This window comes from Herpailurus yagouaroundi, unplaced genomic scaffold, assembly GCF_014898765.1.
Source record: "Herpailurus yagouaroundi ecotype Mexico unplaced genomic scaffold, PumYag 222, whole genome shotgun sequence".
In the NCBI taxonomy this organism is placed as follows: domain Eukaryota; kingdom Metazoa; phylum Chordata; class Mammalia; order Carnivora; family Felidae; genus Herpailurus; species Herpailurus yagouaroundi.
Genome location: NW_024412453.1, coordinates 7,826,427 through 7,843,366, shown reverse-complemented (window position 1 = coordinate 7,843,366; position 16,940 = coordinate 7,826,427). Strand labels below are relative to the sequence as shown.

Here is a 16,940-nt window from a genome sequence, read left to right as displayed (position 1 = left end):
AAAAAAAAAAAAAAAAAAAAAAAAAAAAGGGCCCTGGCTCCAAGTATAGATACAATTGGGGTTAGGGTTTAAAAAAAAAAAGAAGGAGAAGAAGAAGAAAAAGAAATAGATAACCAGATTAGACCAGTGTCTAAGAAAGAAATGAAATTAATAGTGAATTAAAAACCTTTTCACAAGGGAAACCCCAGGCCCAGAGGCCTTTCCTGGTGAATTCTACCAGTCGTTTATGGAAGAAATAATACCAGTTCCATACAAACTCTCCTAGAAAATTGAAAAGGAGGGAATACTTCCTTTACTGTAAGAATACTTCTTTATTCTACATGTCAGTATCACCCTGACACCAAAGCTTGAAAGAGACATTACTAGAAAAGTCAATTACTGACCAGTATCTTTACGAACGTGCACAATTTCTAAACAAATTTTTAGGAAATTGGATGCAACAATATATAAAAACATAATGCATCATGAGATAAGTGGAGTTTACCTGAGGAATGTGGGGATGGTTGAACATTTGAAAAACATGTCATTCAGCATATTAAGAAACTGAAAAAAATTTAAAGCCATGGTCATCTCAATAGGCAGAAGAAAACATGATGAAATCTGACATTCATTCCTGATTTTTTTTTAAAAAATCACCCAGCAAAGTGGCAAAGGAAGGAAACTGTCTCCGCCTAATAAAGGGCAAACCCACAGCGGCTAACATCACACTTAAATTTGAAATACTGAATGGTTTCTCTTCAACATCAGAAATTAGCCAAGCCTGTCTCTCGCCACTTCTACTCAACATTGTACTGAAAGTTTTAGCCAATAAAGAAAAATAAAGATTAAAAAGGAAGACATAAAATGCAGGATTCACAGATGACATGACTATCTGTGTAGAAATCTGGAGGAATGTACCACAATACAACTAATACGTGAGTTTGACAAGATGGCAGAATGTCAGGTTGGTGCAAGAAACTTAAGTGTATTTCTAGCTACCAGTAATGAACAATCAGGAATTCAAATTTTTAAAATAATATCATTTATAATAGCATCAAAAATATGAACTACATATGGATAAATCTGACAAAAGACGTAACAGATGTGGACACTGAAAACTACAAAACACTGTTCACATTAAAGAACACCAACAAAAAACAAGAGATGTATCATGTTCATGAACTGGGAAACTCAGTACTGACAACATGTCAGTTTTCTCCAAAATGACCTACAGTTTCAATGGAATCCCAGCAGGCTCTTTGGAGAAACTGTTACCGGGTTCCCAGATGCACAAGAAAATGCAAAGGAACTAAAATAATCAAAAAGAAGAACAAAGTTGGGATACCAACACTACCCTGATTGCAAGACTTACAAAGCTATGGTAATTAAGACAGTGTGGAATTGGTGTAAAAACAGACAAAGAGATCAAGGGAACAAAATAGAGCCCAGAAGTAGGAATATGAACAACTTATTTTCAACACGGGTACAAAGGAAATCAGTGGAGAAAAGACAGGATTTACAACAAAAGATACCGGAACGATTTTATCTCTATATACAAAAAAGTGAACTTCAGTTCATAACTTATATCATATACCAAATTAACTCTAAAGGGATCATTTTTGCCCAACTTTAAATTACAAAACTTTCTATAGGAAAATACCTTTGTGATTCTGAGTTGGGCAAAGATTTCTTTTATATATACATCAAGAAAAGAATGATGTGTGGGGCACCTGGGTGGTTCTGTCGGTTGAACTTCCGACTTCAGCACAGGAGTTCAAGCCCCACACTGGGCTAGCTGCTGTCAGCACAGGGCCTGTTTCGAATCCTCTGTCCCCCTCTCTCTGCCCCTTTCCTGCTTGTGCTCATTCTCTCTCTCAAAAGTAAATAAACAAACAACAAAAAAAAAGAATGATGAGCTTAAGAACAGACACAGTGGATGTCATCAAAAGTTAAAACTTCTGCTCCTAAAAGGACACTGTTGAGGGAATGAAAAGAGCCACAGGAGAAAATATTGAAAATCAAATTTCTGATGAAGTAATGGTATCCAAAACAGATCAAGAACTTGCTCAATTCGATAAGAAAAGAAACCACCCAATAAAATAATGCAGAAGGGATTTTTTTTTTTAATGTCCTGGCAGGAGCATGCCTTTTCTTTTTATAATTATTTGTTTTGGGGGGTGGGGGAGGGAGGGAGGGAGAGAGAACAAGCAGGGGAGAGGAAGAGAGAGGGAGAGTAAGAGAATCCCAAGCAGGCTCCTTGCTGTCAGTACAGAGCCTGACTCGGGGCTCAAATTCAGGAATGGTGCAATCATCACCTGGGATGAAATCAAGAATCAGACGTTCAACGTTTTTATTTATTTTTGGGACAGAGAGAGACAGAGCATGAATGGGGGAGGGGCAGAGAGAGAGGGAGACACAGAATCGGAAACAGGCTCCAGGCTCCGAGCCACCAGCCCAGAGCCCGACGCGGGGCTTGAACTCACGGACCGAGAGATCTTGACCTGGCTGAAGTCGGACGCTTAACCGACTGCGCCACCCAGGCGCCCCAAGAATCAGACGTTCAATGGACCGAGACACCCAGACACCCCAGGGCAGAAGACATTTGAACAGACACTTCTCCAAAGACCAATTAGTAGTAACACATGAAGAAATGCCCAACATCATTAGTCACTAGAGAAACACAGATTAAAACCACCATGAGATTCCACCCCACACCTGTTAGGATGGCGCCGGTGAGAACTGGAACTTTATTACCCAGCTGATGGGAATGTGAAAGGCACAACCACCTTGGGAAACAGTTTACCAATTTTTTAAAAAGATAAACATACAGGGGCGCCTGGGTGGCTCAGTAGGCTAAATGAATGACTCATGATCTCAGCTCAGGTCTTGATCTCAGGGTCGTGAGTTCAAGCCCTGCACTGGAGTCTACACTGGGCATGACGCCTTCTTAAAAAAAAAATAAATAAACACACGATCCAACCATCTCACTCCTTTGTATTTACCCAAGATGAATGAAAGCCTTTCAATGTCCTTTCAAAAGCCTGTACATGAAATGTTCATGGGTTCATGGTAGCATTATCTGTAATCGCTCTCAACTGGAAACAATGTAAATATCCATGCCACTCAGCAGTAACAAGGAATGGATTCTTGCACATGAAATCATGTATGATATAGATGAATCTTAAAATAAGTATGTTGAGTGAAAGAAACCAGGAGAAAAAAAATACATGCTGTTTGATTCCATTTATGTAAAACTCTAGGATATGGAAACTAACATAGAGACAGAAAACAGGATAGTAGTTGCTGAAAGATGGGAGATAAAGATTCTAAGACGACAATAACAACCAACCCCCCAAAAAACCTAACAGCCCAACTCAAAAGAAAGAAGCCACTCTCGATTTCCACAGGTGTTTTTACCTGAATGGAACTAGTGGCTTCTATTTGAGATAAGCTGAGGTCTGGATGTAGTGTTTGTACTTTCTCCAAATATTTGCCCCTGTGTTATTTTTTTAGAGAGGGCAGAAGATTACACAGCACTCACTAATATACCATGACAACCAGCAAAACACAGAAGCAAACACCAGAGCAACCATTCACACTTCCAGCACCGAAGTGCCCAGGGAGCAGCTACGGACTCAAAGCATCACAAGAAAACACAGCGACAGCTTTTTAAGAACGGTGAGGGACAGAACTGTGAGAAAGAGCAACCCTAAGAGGTTTCCCGTAAAATCTTATTCAACATTTCCCTAGGAGAAATTCGCCCATGTCCATAATGGAATGGGGGGAAAGTCACGTTTCACGTTCGACATCTTTGCCCCCAAGTTTTACATACGCATTTATGTTTTCACAGCACTAAAGTAAAACCACCAGGGGAAAACGCAAAAGGTATGTTCGGCTCTGTAGGTAGAGGTCTCTTCACATTTGTTCTCATTTCCTTCCGCCCGTTTATCTTTTCCAGTTGCCAAGAACAGCCCTGGGAATAATCACCTCCCACACCCAAACCTGCGGATATGATAATTGGCGTCGGATGACAGGAGATGACATTTTTCAAGTCACTGTGAACTTCATAACATACATGTAATCTTAAAGCATGTAAACACTGCTTCTGCTCCTACATTTAAGGGAAGGGGGTGTATATGGAAGGTGGCCCAATTACAAGCACAAATTCACCAAAACTCTGTATTGGTTAAAAAAAAAAAAAATTTGCAACCCAGGAGATCAAGTGTCATTTATGTAACAGTCGTCTTCAAACACAAGGCCCAGAAAATGGTCTCTATCAATCAAAATGACTTCATGGTTAATATGAATCAAGATGTGAGTTTTTGAAAACCCATATAATATTAATAAAGCTAAGGGAAAATAAATGCTTTGTTGCATTGAGAAACACACCCCATGTATCATTCACAGGAGATGCTGGTACTACTTCACACAAAGTGCAGTATTTGCAAAACAACCATTTTGGGACATTCACATATTGTCTCTTACAAGCTTACAATACTGAAAAGAACCAAAGATGTTTGTTCACTTTGCACCAACACACCCGTACCCAAAACGCAGGTCTCAACCAGCTGAGAGGACCTCGGCCATGCGGCACACAGAGCTTGTGACTGATTGTCTCTGCTTCTTCACAACCAACTCCACACAAACTTAAACATGAGAGACTCAGGGTGCCTGGGTGGCTCAGTCGGTTAAACGTCTACTTCAGCTCAGGTCATGATCTCGTGATTCGTGGGTTCGAGTCCTGCATCGGGCTCTGTGCTGACAGCTCAGAGCCTGGAGCCTGCTTCGGATTCTGTGTCTCCTTGTCTCTCTGCCCCTCCCTGGCTCACACTCTGACTGTCTGTCTCTCTCTCTCTCTCTCAAAAATAAATAAACATTAAAAAAAAAAAAAGACTTTAAAAATCAGAGAGTCAATGGGCACCTGGGTGGCTCAGGTGGCTGAGTATCTGACTCTTTGTTTCAGCTCAGGTCACAATCTCACCATTTGTGTATTCAAGCCTCACATCGGGCTCTGGTGCTGGCAACGCGGGGCCTGCTTAGGATTCTGTCTCCCTCTCTCTCTGCCCCTCCATGGTTCGTTCTCTCTGTCCCTCTCAAAACAATAATTAGATAATTTTTTAAAATATATTTATTTTTTATTTATTTTTTTCTTTTTAATGTTTATTTGTTTTTGAGAGAGTGTGCGTGAGCATGAGCATGAGCCCGACATGGAGCTCAAACCCACAAAATATGAGATCATGACCTGAGCCGAAGTCAGACGCTTAACCAGCTGAGCCATCCAGGCACTGCTAAAAAAATTTTTTTAATGAGAGCCTCAAACAGAGCCAGTATTGTTCCTGTAGCCTGGTAGCACAGACAGCAGCTCACTCGCCACCAAACGGATGTTTGCTCAAGACTGCTAAAAAGCAACAGAAAAATTATGTTAGGAAAGCAATCACCCTGACATCTCTGCTAAAGAACCCTCCACACACATGCATAAGGAGGCCCAAGCAAAGATACAAGGGCAGCACTGTGTGTAATGAAGAAAAACTCAAAACAACCCCAGCCAGACGGGAATTAATAAAACCGCTACAGTCACCCAGCACACTAGAGCACGGCAGTTAAAAGGAATTAGAGCCATAGGGAATGATACCGCTGGACATCTGATGCTTTGTGGAGCTTTTAAAAAGGCGAGCTACATAACATGTATCACTGGAGGGAAGATCAATCCCACCCCAAACACTATACTTCCCATGTATAAATACACATCAACACAAAACAAAACAAAAAGATACAGAATGACCCAAAATAAACTCCTAATAAGGCGAGGGGAAGCAGGGGAAGGGAGAGCTGGGAGCGTAGGGCCCCCTGCTACACAAAGAACAAATAATAAGAGAAGTAGCAATTTTCTTCTCCATTACTTTCTGCCTGTTTTACATACACATAAAAGCACCGTCAATGCTACATGCTAATGTCTGTACCTCAGATAATCTGACCTTTTTAGAGCTTATCCGAAAAACCAAAAAAGAAAAAGAGCAAAACTTATTATTCACAGCTGCCAACTCGAGCTTATTCTAGTTTTGGAATAAACCTACTGAAACATGACTTCCCGAGGTTAGAGGTTCTAAGATTGATCTGATGAGATGATACTAGGGCATTCTGTACAACTCTAATGTCTCCACAGAAAATTTTAATTTACATCTTTGTAACCTTTGGCGTATGGTTGGCATGATTTGTGGAAAGGTGAAGCAATGATCCCCTTTCTGAACCAGGAGACCATTGCTTCTTCTGAATGTTGTCACCGAGATTACACTGATAACACATCCTCCTTCAACCCTCCTCCTGGGGCCCCCACCATTCCTTCACATGGATGGCATGCCAAAAGGAGGTCAACATGGTTACCACAAGCATCCCACCTACTCCTCCACTGAAAATCACAGGAAATTCACATAATGAAATGCAAAGGAAATGAATTTAGACTCCAAGATCCAGAGGCACCAGCAAGAAGCAACTGTGAAATGAAATATTCAACTTCCTCCATACTGACCTACAGATTCTATGCACTCCCCATCAAAATTCCGGCAGGCATGTGTCGAAACTGATGAGCGGTTTCTACTAATCATACGGAAACGCAAAGGACTAGAATGCAAGAAACAATTCTGGAAAAGAAGAATGAAGATGGAGGGTTTATAACATTTGATTTCAGCACTCACCAGAAAACACAACCATCAGGACTGGGGGGTAACTGGCCTGCAAATAAGCACTCTCATCAACAAAACACAGCACACACTCCAGAAACCACAAATACATAGGAAACTGAATTTTAACACAGGTACTGCCACAATTCCATGGGGAAAGGATAATCATTTCAACCAATGGTGCTGTAACAATTTGATAGCCATCTGGGAAAAGCATGAACATCAAACCATACCTCACACCATACAGATAAATGGACTCAAAACGGATCACAGGCCTAAATGTAAAACGTCAAATGATAAAATTCCAGAAAACCTTGGTGACCTACGTACACATGACCTACCTCGACATGACCTGGGGAGTCCTTTCTTAGAAAGGACGTAACAAGCATGAAACATAAAAGGAAAAAAAAAAAAAGGATAAAGCGGACTACAATGCAACTAAAAGTTCCTGCCCTTTGAAAGACATCTTTAAGACTTGAAAAGGCAAGCCCCAGACTTGGTGAAAATAGTCACAACCTAGGCATCTGACAAAAGACTTGTATCCAGATTATACAACCGACTCTAGGGATTCCGTAATAGAAAGACAAACGAGCTACAAAAACAGGCAGGAGATTTGAGCAGCCCCTTCACAGAAGATGTATGCAGCGGCTAATGGGCCCAGGAAGAGGCGCTTACCAGGGAAATGCACATCACAATGAGATACAACCACGTACCCACCAGAAGAGCTAAAATTAAAAAGCCCAGGCTCCTTACTCGGGGTGTCCTATGCCTGCTCCGTTCATAGCCTGGCCCCTACCTAGCATTTGAGGTGCTCAGCCCGCTGGGAAACATGGGCTTTCTCCCAGAAAGTAATGAAGGCAGGCTGTGTTCTCTGGCTCCAGCCTTGGGCTCTAACCCACCAAGACTAACAGCGCGGTCGCTGGCACGCTGGGAGGAGCTGAGGAAGCTTTTGTTTAGGCTTGATTTAGGTTATCAGTAAAAACCTGATGTCATTAACTCAGGTGACCTAAGTATCCAAGCTTAAGGGTTTCCCTGCCATCTTCTTCATGCAAATGAATCTCTCCAAGATCTTTTTTTTTTTTTTTGAGAGACAGCACGCTGGGGAGGGGCAGAGAAAGAGAGGGGAACTGAGGATCCAAAGCAGGCTCTGCACTGCCAGCAGTGAGCCCAACGTGGGGCTCAAACTCGGGAACCATGAGATCATGACCTAGGCTGAAGTCGGACGCTCAACCGAATGAGGCACCCAGACGCCCCCAAGATCCTTTAAAGGAGGGGTTCTCAAAGTGAGGGCCAGGACCGGCAGCATCAGCATAACGTGGGAGTTTGTCGGAAAGGCTGCCCCACAGTCCCCATATGGGTCTGCGTCTTCCCAAGATGTGGGGGTCCCAGTGAGATGTGCGGCTAAGGTTGCAACGAAGGCTCCCGTTAAAAAGTGTGGGTGGAGGCCCTCCCGGACTATCAAATGCCGCTAAAACGGGGGCAGCACACCTGAGTCAGGGCAGCCAGGACCCAGGCACGGGCTGTATCAGGAGTTTGGCCTGCAAGGAGAGAGGGTCCCAGAGAGAACTTCAGTTTTTCAAGCCACGTCAACCTGGGAGACGGGCACAGAGAAACAAAAAAAAAGTACAGGAAAAAAAAAAGAGAAAGATTTAAAACTAGATATTTTTTTCTAAAATGGAAAACAAAAGTGACATTTCAACACAAAAGAAATGCAAATGCTCATGAATTATCCAGATCCAGGTGACTTGATTATACAGACGGAAGAAAAAGTTCAAAAGTATTCCATCCTATCACCTGGCTTGGTCACCAGATCAGCAGACCCTGGTTTCTCACCCCACATGCATGCGGGAGGCCTGGGGTTGGGGTCACATTGATTCTGTGCCATCATCTGCCCCAGGGCCTTTGTTAGGACGCAGAAAAGAGGAAACGTTCACTGGATTTAAGCTCTTTCTGCAAGAGTAAACAATGAACAACTCCCATCACCAAGGAATTCAAAGTTTCTGCTTCCTCTGAAAAGGAGTCCACACAAGTTCAGTGTCAGGACAATCCTGGAACTGTGGTTGGAGGGCACTGGCCAAGGAGGTTCCCCAGAACCACGAGGAGGACCGCGCTGAAATAAACCCTGAATGTTAATTCCTTCCATAATACGTTTTGAGGACCTACCTTGTGCAGGTACCGCTCTGGGACACTGGAACCAGGACAGACCCTCCGTCCACGTGTCCAAGCTCTGTGGCCTCTTGCGCGTCTTCTGCCTGGCAGATTAAGTCAAGTCAGACCACCCAGCTCCCAGAAGGTGGGAGGGCCAGCCTCTCTCAGGGCCCGCCTCTCTCAGGGCCCCTCCGATCCTGGACACCTGGGGCATCCCACCTGCCCAACAAGCTACAGATGCCCCTCTATTATTCTGCTCCCTCCCTTCCCTCACAAGACAAAACTGAAAAACAGCACCTGTTAAGAGACTGATTCCTGCTCCACCTGCCCCATTAGTTCTGGGCTCTGCTCCCATGTGAATTTCCTTCATTTGCTAATTTCTTTTAACTTTGGCTAAGCCTCTGCCACTTCTGCACAATCATCCCAACTGCTCAACCCAAAAAAGGAGGGAGACACTGGCACCAATTTTATCCTCAACTAGTCAGAGGCATTGCTCAGTAAGAAATGTTTTAATTCTGAAAATGTTCTTGAGTTTTCTATTTAAAAATGCTTATAAAATTTTGTAAATTATTATTAATTTTTTGGACATGTATTCATTGTTGAGAGACAGAGCACGAGCAGGGGAGGGGCAGAGAGAGAGGGAGACACAGAATCCGAATCAGGCTCCAGGCTCCAAGCTGTCAGCACAGAGCCCGACGCGGGGCTGAGATCACAAACCTTGAGATCATGACCTGAGCCGAAGTCAAACATTTAACCGACTGAGTCACTCAAGTGCCCCAAATTTGATAATTTTTATTTATTTATTTTGAGACAGAGAGAGGGAGAGGGGGAGAGAGAGAGAGAAGGAGAGGGAGAGAGAGAGAGAATAAGCAGGGGAGGGGCAGAGAGAGAGGGAGATAGAGAATCCCAGCACAGGGCTCCATCCCACTAACCTTGAGGTCATGACCTGAGCCAAACTTGGACGTTTACCAACTGACCCACTCAGGTGCCCCAATTTGTTTTTTTAATTAGGGAGCTGCGGTGAGGTTTGCAGAAAGATCTCACACACTGGGTGCAGTGTCTCAGGGTTCCTGTCCCAGTGTCTGAGGGTAAGTGTTGGTGCCTTTTCCACTCACCGTCCCAAACCATGACATTTAAAGCAACTTGGTGAACACAACTTCCCGGTATTTAAGTTTCCTATTTGCCTATACAGTTGAGTAGTTGAGTAGTGTCCTAATGTATGTCTTCATATGCCCTACAAGCATCACTGGTACCAGACGGGAAAGATGCATATAGCAGAAAGTTCTGTGCAGCAAAAGAGCTGCGGACAACATAAAGCTACTTCCCAGAAATTGATTAAATCAACTGCGATAGAGCCACTCAAAAGGAAACCACTATTAGCTAATTAATCACTAACAGCTATTAAAGAGAATAAGGTAACCCATCCTTGTAGAATGGTCATATTACCGTATATACTGTAGTATATATAATTTACAATATTGGGTTATGCATAATATTAACGAAACACAGATTAGTGTTTGTTAAATAATCCACTGTCACTTGTGATTATTTTCTATGACTACAAGCCGCTGTATTAATACATCATACATCCATTCATGAAAAATCCAAGAGAACTGCAGAGTCGGTCCATGTGTATAAAAATAAGTTTGAATACGTACATACATTTGAGTATATAAATATGAACGTGTCTATCAGTTGTCTGGCGCAGCGGGCTCAGCCTTTCCGGCGCATCAGCACCGCCTGGAGGGCTAGTGAAAGCCCACGTTGCCTGGCTCCACCATCGGGTGTGATTTGGCAGGTGCCGGTGAAACCGCCAAGTCGCAGGGCGGCAAGTTCCCAGGTGATGGCGCTGCTCCGGGACGAGGCAGACACCCTGGGCTTCACCGCGGCCATCGGGGGAAAGGAGCTTTGAGCTTATTTCTTAAACACTTACTCATTCATTCAACAACCGTCGCCGAGCGTGTGCTCCGCGCAGGGCAGCCGGGGACCGCCCGGGGAATCCGGATGGCAACGAGCACTGCCATCCCTTCTCCCGCTTCGCCCCAGAGGGGAAACTGAGGCTCCGAGGAGCGTCCTCCAAGGTCTCAGACTGTCTCTGGAGGAGCTGGGATTCGAACACTAGGCACTGAGTACCCGACAACTGCTCCGCCGACTCCGGAGCTCCAGACACGCCTCCTGCCGTGGCCGTGGGGACTCCGGGGCCGCCACCCCACCACACGCGCGGACCGGGTTACCCTCCAAGCCCAGCGGGTCGGCCGCCGGGAGTCTGCGGAGAGCGTCCGGCGCGCGCCCGCTGGAGCCCCGCCCCTCCCGCCGCAGGGAGGGGGCGGGGCCCCGCGGGGGCCGAGCGGGCGCGCTCGCGCTCGTGCCCGCGGGGCGAGCTCACGGGAGCGACGCCAGGATAGAGGCTCGCGGAGCCGCCATTCTAACGCAGGCGCGGTGGCCAAGTGGTAAGGCGTCGGTCTCGTAAACCGAAGATCACGGGTTCGAACCCCGTCCGTGCCTGGCGTGAGCCTTCCTAGCGGCGAGACTTTTTAGGGTTGGGACCACTTTTCAAGAGCTGGCTCTCGGAGAGGCCCCCGCCCGCCTGCCGCGCCGAGAGCCTCGCCCCTGGGTGCAGATGGGTGCGGAGCCGGCCAACTGTTTTCAACTCGTGTGGCTCCAAGCTCTGCTCCCGCCCTCGCAGGAGGTGAGCGTCTGGGTGGTCCGGCCTCGGCGAGTCCGCAAACTGCCCGCTCCGGGCGGCGCTCCCCGCCGACGGCGCCCCCTGCCGCCCCCCGCGGGAAGCGGAGGGGCCCCCAGAAACCGTGGCCCCAGGCAAAAACCCCACAGCTGCTGGCACTCGACTCGAGAGCCGCTAAGCTTTTCCCCTGAACTTGAAAGTCCAATTTTATCCTCTCTAATGAGAGGACTGCCGTTGCCTGATGCCGGGCCCACACCCAGAGGCAGCTGCTGGCTGGCTTGCTATTTTTAAAAAGAAATCCGTTGCAGGCACTGCATGAAGAGAGGAAATCCTGCCCAGACCTAGAGCCGTTCTGACGTGACGACCTAGACCCGCCTGAGCCTCCGTTTGTCCTTCTGTGAAACGGACGCCTGGCCAGCTGTAGGCGTTTGTGTGCTGCCAGACGGACTGGCCGTGGAAGCGGCCCCGGGAAACGGAGCTGGGGTCACAGGGAACCTGTTTTCTTCGCATCACGAAAGGATGCACCGCGGGTCTGCTCGAATGCATTTAACCACGCGTGCAGTGGCCTCGACCCGCGGGGGTTTTGTGCCCTCTGAAAACCAGCTTGACCTCGGGGAAACCCAGATCGGCCCGAGATTCCTAATCGAAGGGAGCGTTAACGGAGCTCCTGGTGGATACGTGGTGGAGCTGGACTCTGGGGGTACCTCGGTGACCGAGCCACATCGGGGCGGGCTCTCTCGGATTGGAGGGAGGGCGCCTGGGGGATGCGATGGGGAGCGAGGAGCCTAGCTGCAGCGGCCAGGGGCTAAGAGTCCCCGACCCCACAGCGGCGGCTGTCACGGTCGTCAGCCTTCTTCAGCATCCCCTGGCTTGTTAAGCACCGATCGCTGGGCCCCACCTCCGGGGCTTCTGCATATTCGGTAAATCCGAGATGCGGCCTGACTACCCCCCACGTGGCCCTGATGCTGCCAGACCACACCGAGAAGCTCTCTTCGCCCCGGGGGTCGCCTTGAAAGACAGGCTCTCGTTCTTTAGTGGCGCCGAGACCCTGCATTTCTAACTTGCGGCTGGGCGACGCTCGTGTGGCTGGGCCCCGCCCTCCCTGACTGGGCAGAGGTAGAAGGATCCACATCAAATTAACAGCTGGCCAGTCGGAGATCTGTGCAAAGGATTCCCTCACTTCTTATCCTGAAAACTTTCACATTGTTTAGATTTAATAGGAGATGATTGTATCACGTGCAGAATTTTTTTTTTTTCCAGAATCTCTCCAGAGCCCACAAACCCAGAGATAACCTATTAGGAGGCAGGCGAGTTAGAATGATCCAGAATTAAGACAGATAATGATTGAGTGTTGTCTTCTCTCCCCTGGAGCAGTCATTCATTTCTTTTTAAAGAAGGGCCACAGGCGTGTCTGGGTGGCTCAGTGGGTTAAGCATCTGGCTTCTGCTCAAGTCATGATCTTGTGGTTCGTGGGTTCGAGCCCTGAGTCAGGCTCTGTGCTGACTGCTCAGAGCCTGGAGCCCACTTCAGATTCTGTGTCTCCCTTTCACTCTGCCCCTCACCTGCATTCTGTCTCTTTCTCAAAAAAAAAAAAGAAAAAGTCACAAAGGAACACTTAGGTTCCTTCCATTAAACAACAACAAAAACCCCACACTCCTCCTCCCCCACCCCCCTCAGTTAGGCCAGTATCTGTGGGAGGATGTTAGTAGTCCACACACAGTTTCCTGTCCCTCTTTCCAAAGAGTAAAGCCTCACTCAGTGCCATCATCCTAGGAAAACACCCATTCTCACCACCCCCCAAAACTGTCCCCACCCTGCCCACCCTCCTTTGCCCCACATGATGAATAATGGGCTTCAGGAAAAAGCAAGTTACAAAATGTGCTGTAGGTACCATTTTTCCAAAAAAAAAAAAAAAAGGAACAAAACTAAGGGTATATATTTATGTGTGGGGAAGTGCTTGCTGTTTTTTGTTTGTTTGTTTTTAAGTTTATTTATTTTGAGAGAGAGGGCACGCACAAGTGGGGGAGGGACAGAGAGAGAAGGAAAAAGAGAGAATCCCAAGCAGGCTCCCCACCGTCAGCACAGAGCCCAATGTGGGGCTCGAACTCATGAAAGGTGAGATCATGACCTGAGCTGAGATCAGGAGTCCGACCCTTAACTGACTGAGCCACCCAGGTGCCCCGGTTTTTTGTTTTTAAGCCTGGAAGACTACACATGAATCTCAAAATCATCACCTCTGCTGGAAATCTGGGGATACCACGGAGCTGTGAAACCAGCTGGGTGCAGGCTGCCGAATCAGACACTAGTGAGCCAAATTCTGAGTTTGGATCCTCTTTTCATGGAACTGGGTAAAGCTGATGGTGTGTCTGAATAAGCAAGCCATTGTATGTTGGTTTGAACCACTTGCGCTCCTGAATCTGTAAAGCCATGTTTGGGTTCCCGTAACTTGTCTGTGAATTTCTGAAAGTCAGCTTGAAGTCCGCTGTGTTTGTTCTGTGACAACTTGACCACTGGGGAAAAGGTGGGTTTGCACAGGGAGCTCTGTAAGGAGAGATCACGATGATCAGTGACAGAAGAAGGTGATATAAGAATTCTGACGGCAAAGAGGGAGCCCAGGTTCCTGGTGGTAGCTAGGAGGGGCTGTTTGTTAGCAGAGGCTGCACGGGGAGCAAGCTTCAACAGTGACACTGTGTGGCAGCAGCGTGCAATAGCAGGGCCGCCATGGTTTCTCTCCACTAGGGGAATCTACCAGAACCTGGGGGGGAGCCATGGACCCTCCACTTAATCTCTGTGGGCCTCAGTTTCTCCCATTCTATAATTGGACTGGCACACACTCACTTGGTTCTCATGCGACAGAGGCTTTCTGACGACAACATTGTAAACATCCACCAACCAGGACGTGAAAGGGCAATCCATCCATCCCCTGGCGTCATGGGCCGCCATGAAAAGGAAGGATTGATTTATGGATCTGGAGATTCATTTAGTAAGAAAAGCTGTGCCCCGTTTGGGGGAGGTGGTCTTACAGCTTTACTGAGGTATAACAACCAAATAAACCCCCGCACATATTGAAATGTATACAATTTGATGAGTTTGCACATAGGCACACACCTGGGAAACCATGAGCACATTCACGGTGAGAGACATACCATCACTTCCAAGTTTCCTGTGTCCTTTTGCTCTTTTGTGTGTCTGAGAACACAGCGTGAGATCTGGCCCCTTAAGAGAGCTGTTAACAATAGGCGCTAGGTTGTACAGATCTCTAGAATTTGTCCATCTTGTATAGCTGTAACATTAGCCGATATGCTTATAAATAAGCATATTTATCCATACACATAGATTTAAAAAAAAAATTTTAATGTTTATTTTTGAGACAGAGAGTGAGCGGGGGAGGGGCAGAGAGAGAGAGAGAGCGGGAGACACAGAATCCAAAGCAGGCTCCAGGCTCTGAGCCATCAGCACAGAGCCCGACGCGGGGCTCGAACTCACGGGCCGTGAGATCATGACATGAGCCCAAGTCAGACGCTTAACCGACTGAGCCGCCCAGGCGCCCCATACACAGAGATTTTTATGTTGGCTTCTCAGAATGTTCCAGAACATCCACATCCCATGCAGAAGGCTCCATGACCTGCTGTTGATCATGAAGACGTGCAGGTGGGGTGACGGGTACAGAGGGATTACAGAGCAAAGGACCCATTTTTTTTTTTTCCTATTATCATGGCCTCAGGAAGGGAAGCTGTGTTACTTCCGGATGCACTGTTTTGGCAGCAAAAACTTACAAACTTAACAACAGGGGGGAAAAAAGAGAAAATACAAAGAGTAAACAGATGCCAAGGGCTCTGGAGAGCACAGGCGTTCACACAGGGCTGGCCCTGCATGGATGAGATGCCAAGTTTGCAGGGAAAAAGCTCCCTCTTGGGGCACCTGGGTGGCTCAGTCGATTGAGCTTCTGACTTCGGCTCAGGTCATGACCTCACGGTTCCTGGGTTCGAGCCCCACGTCGGGCTCTGTGCTGATGGCTCAGAGCCTGGAGCCTGCTTGGGATTCTGTGTCTCCCTCGCTCTCTGCCCCTCCCCCCACTCGTGTTCTGTCTTTCCCTCTGTAAAATAAATAACATTAAAACAAGAAAAAGCTCACTCTTGTCTTCCAAACTGACCCCCTCCAAGGAGAGGCCTCCAGCCCACTGCCCTGGCGTGTCTCCCATCTGGAATGACGTCATGTGCTTTGCAAACTTCCAGTAAAGAATAAAAAACGGCGCTCTTAATAAGAGAGTCAGTGATTTGTAGCCGTGCATGAGTGGAGAACCACATTTCAAAACCAGAAGCGTATTTCAGGCACGAGTAGCACTTAAAAGAAAATATTGTGGCAGGCCCCTGGAGGCAGCAGACGTTGTTTATGTCATATCAACTTGAGTTTTGCTTAGCAAACCACCAGGCCGGCCCACAAAGAACGCTGCCCGTGAGTCTGTTCCCTCCCGTCCCCGCCCGGCCCTTCGAACCCAGGTAAGCAGACCTGGGTTTTGGCTTACCATGGGTAAAAAAAAAAAAAAGAACCCTTGAACTCCAGGCCGGGCGGGCTGCAAAATCCCTCACAATTCTTGAAACACCCCCAGAAAAGAAACCCCGTACCTTCCTTTGAGAAGCGTTGGCGGACAGACTCTGACAATATCCTGAGCGATTCTTGCCTTCTGCTGTTCACACCCCGTGTCTTCCCTTCTTCTTAAGTGGGACGACTGTGCCCTGCGGGATACGGCACAGGTGACGTGATGTCACTTCTCTGATTATGTTGCATAAGACGGCAGCACCCATCTGGATAGCAGACGCTCTCTGGCTGCTTCAAGGACACGCGCGGCCGTGCTGGGGAGGCCCACACGGCAAGGAACGGAAGCCGGCCAACAACATGGCAAGAAATCGAAGCCCTCAGTCCAACAGGCCACGAGGGACTGAATTGTCAGCAGCCATAGGGACTCAGAAGGGAGTCCCGGGGCGCCTGGGTGGCTCAGTCGGTGAAGCATCTGCCTTTGGCTCAGGTCATGATCTCACGGTTCGTGGGTTCGGGCCCCGCGCCAGGCCCTCTGCTGTCTGTGCAGAGCCGGCTTTGGATCCTGTGTCCCCTCTCTCTCTCTCTCTGTGCCCCTCCCCTGCTTGGGCTCTCTCTCTGAAAAATAAATACATGAACAAATACATACATACATACATACATACATACATACATACATACGGGCGCCTGGATGTCTCAGTCGGTTAAGCGTCCGACTTCGGCTCAGGTCATGATCTCGCGGTTCGTGAGTTCAAGCCCCGCGTTGGGCTCTGGGCTGACAGCTCAGAGCCTGGAGCCTGCTTCCGATTCTGTGTCTCCCTCTCTCTCTGCTCCTCCCCCGCTCATGCTCTGTCTCTCTCTCTCTCTCTCTGTCTCTCTCTCAAAAAATAAACATTAAAACAATGTTTTTAATATAT

At 47.3% G+C, this 16,940-nt stretch overlaps 1 long non-coding RNA gene and 1 other non-coding gene across 2 annotated transcripts; one reads left to right on the top strand and one right to left on the bottom strand.

Annotated features, from left to right (window-relative positions):
- Positions 1-11,237: 11,237 nt before the first annotated feature.
- Positions 11,238-11,309, top strand: TRNAT-CGU (transfer RNA threonine (anticodon CGU)). The gene has a single exon. It is a non-coding gene; the product is annotated as a tRNA-Thr (tRNA).
- A 2,301-nt stretch (positions 11,310-13,610) lies between these two features.
- Positions 13,611-16,486, bottom strand: LOC121019359 (uncharacterized). The gene is made up of 3 exons (XR_005785549.1): positions 16,113-16,486; positions 14,326-14,410; positions 13,611-14,028 (listed from the first exon to the last, which is right to left on the bottom strand). It is a non-coding gene; the product is annotated as an uncharacterized LOC121019359 (long non-coding RNA).
- Positions 16,487-16,940: the final 454 nt, after the last annotated feature.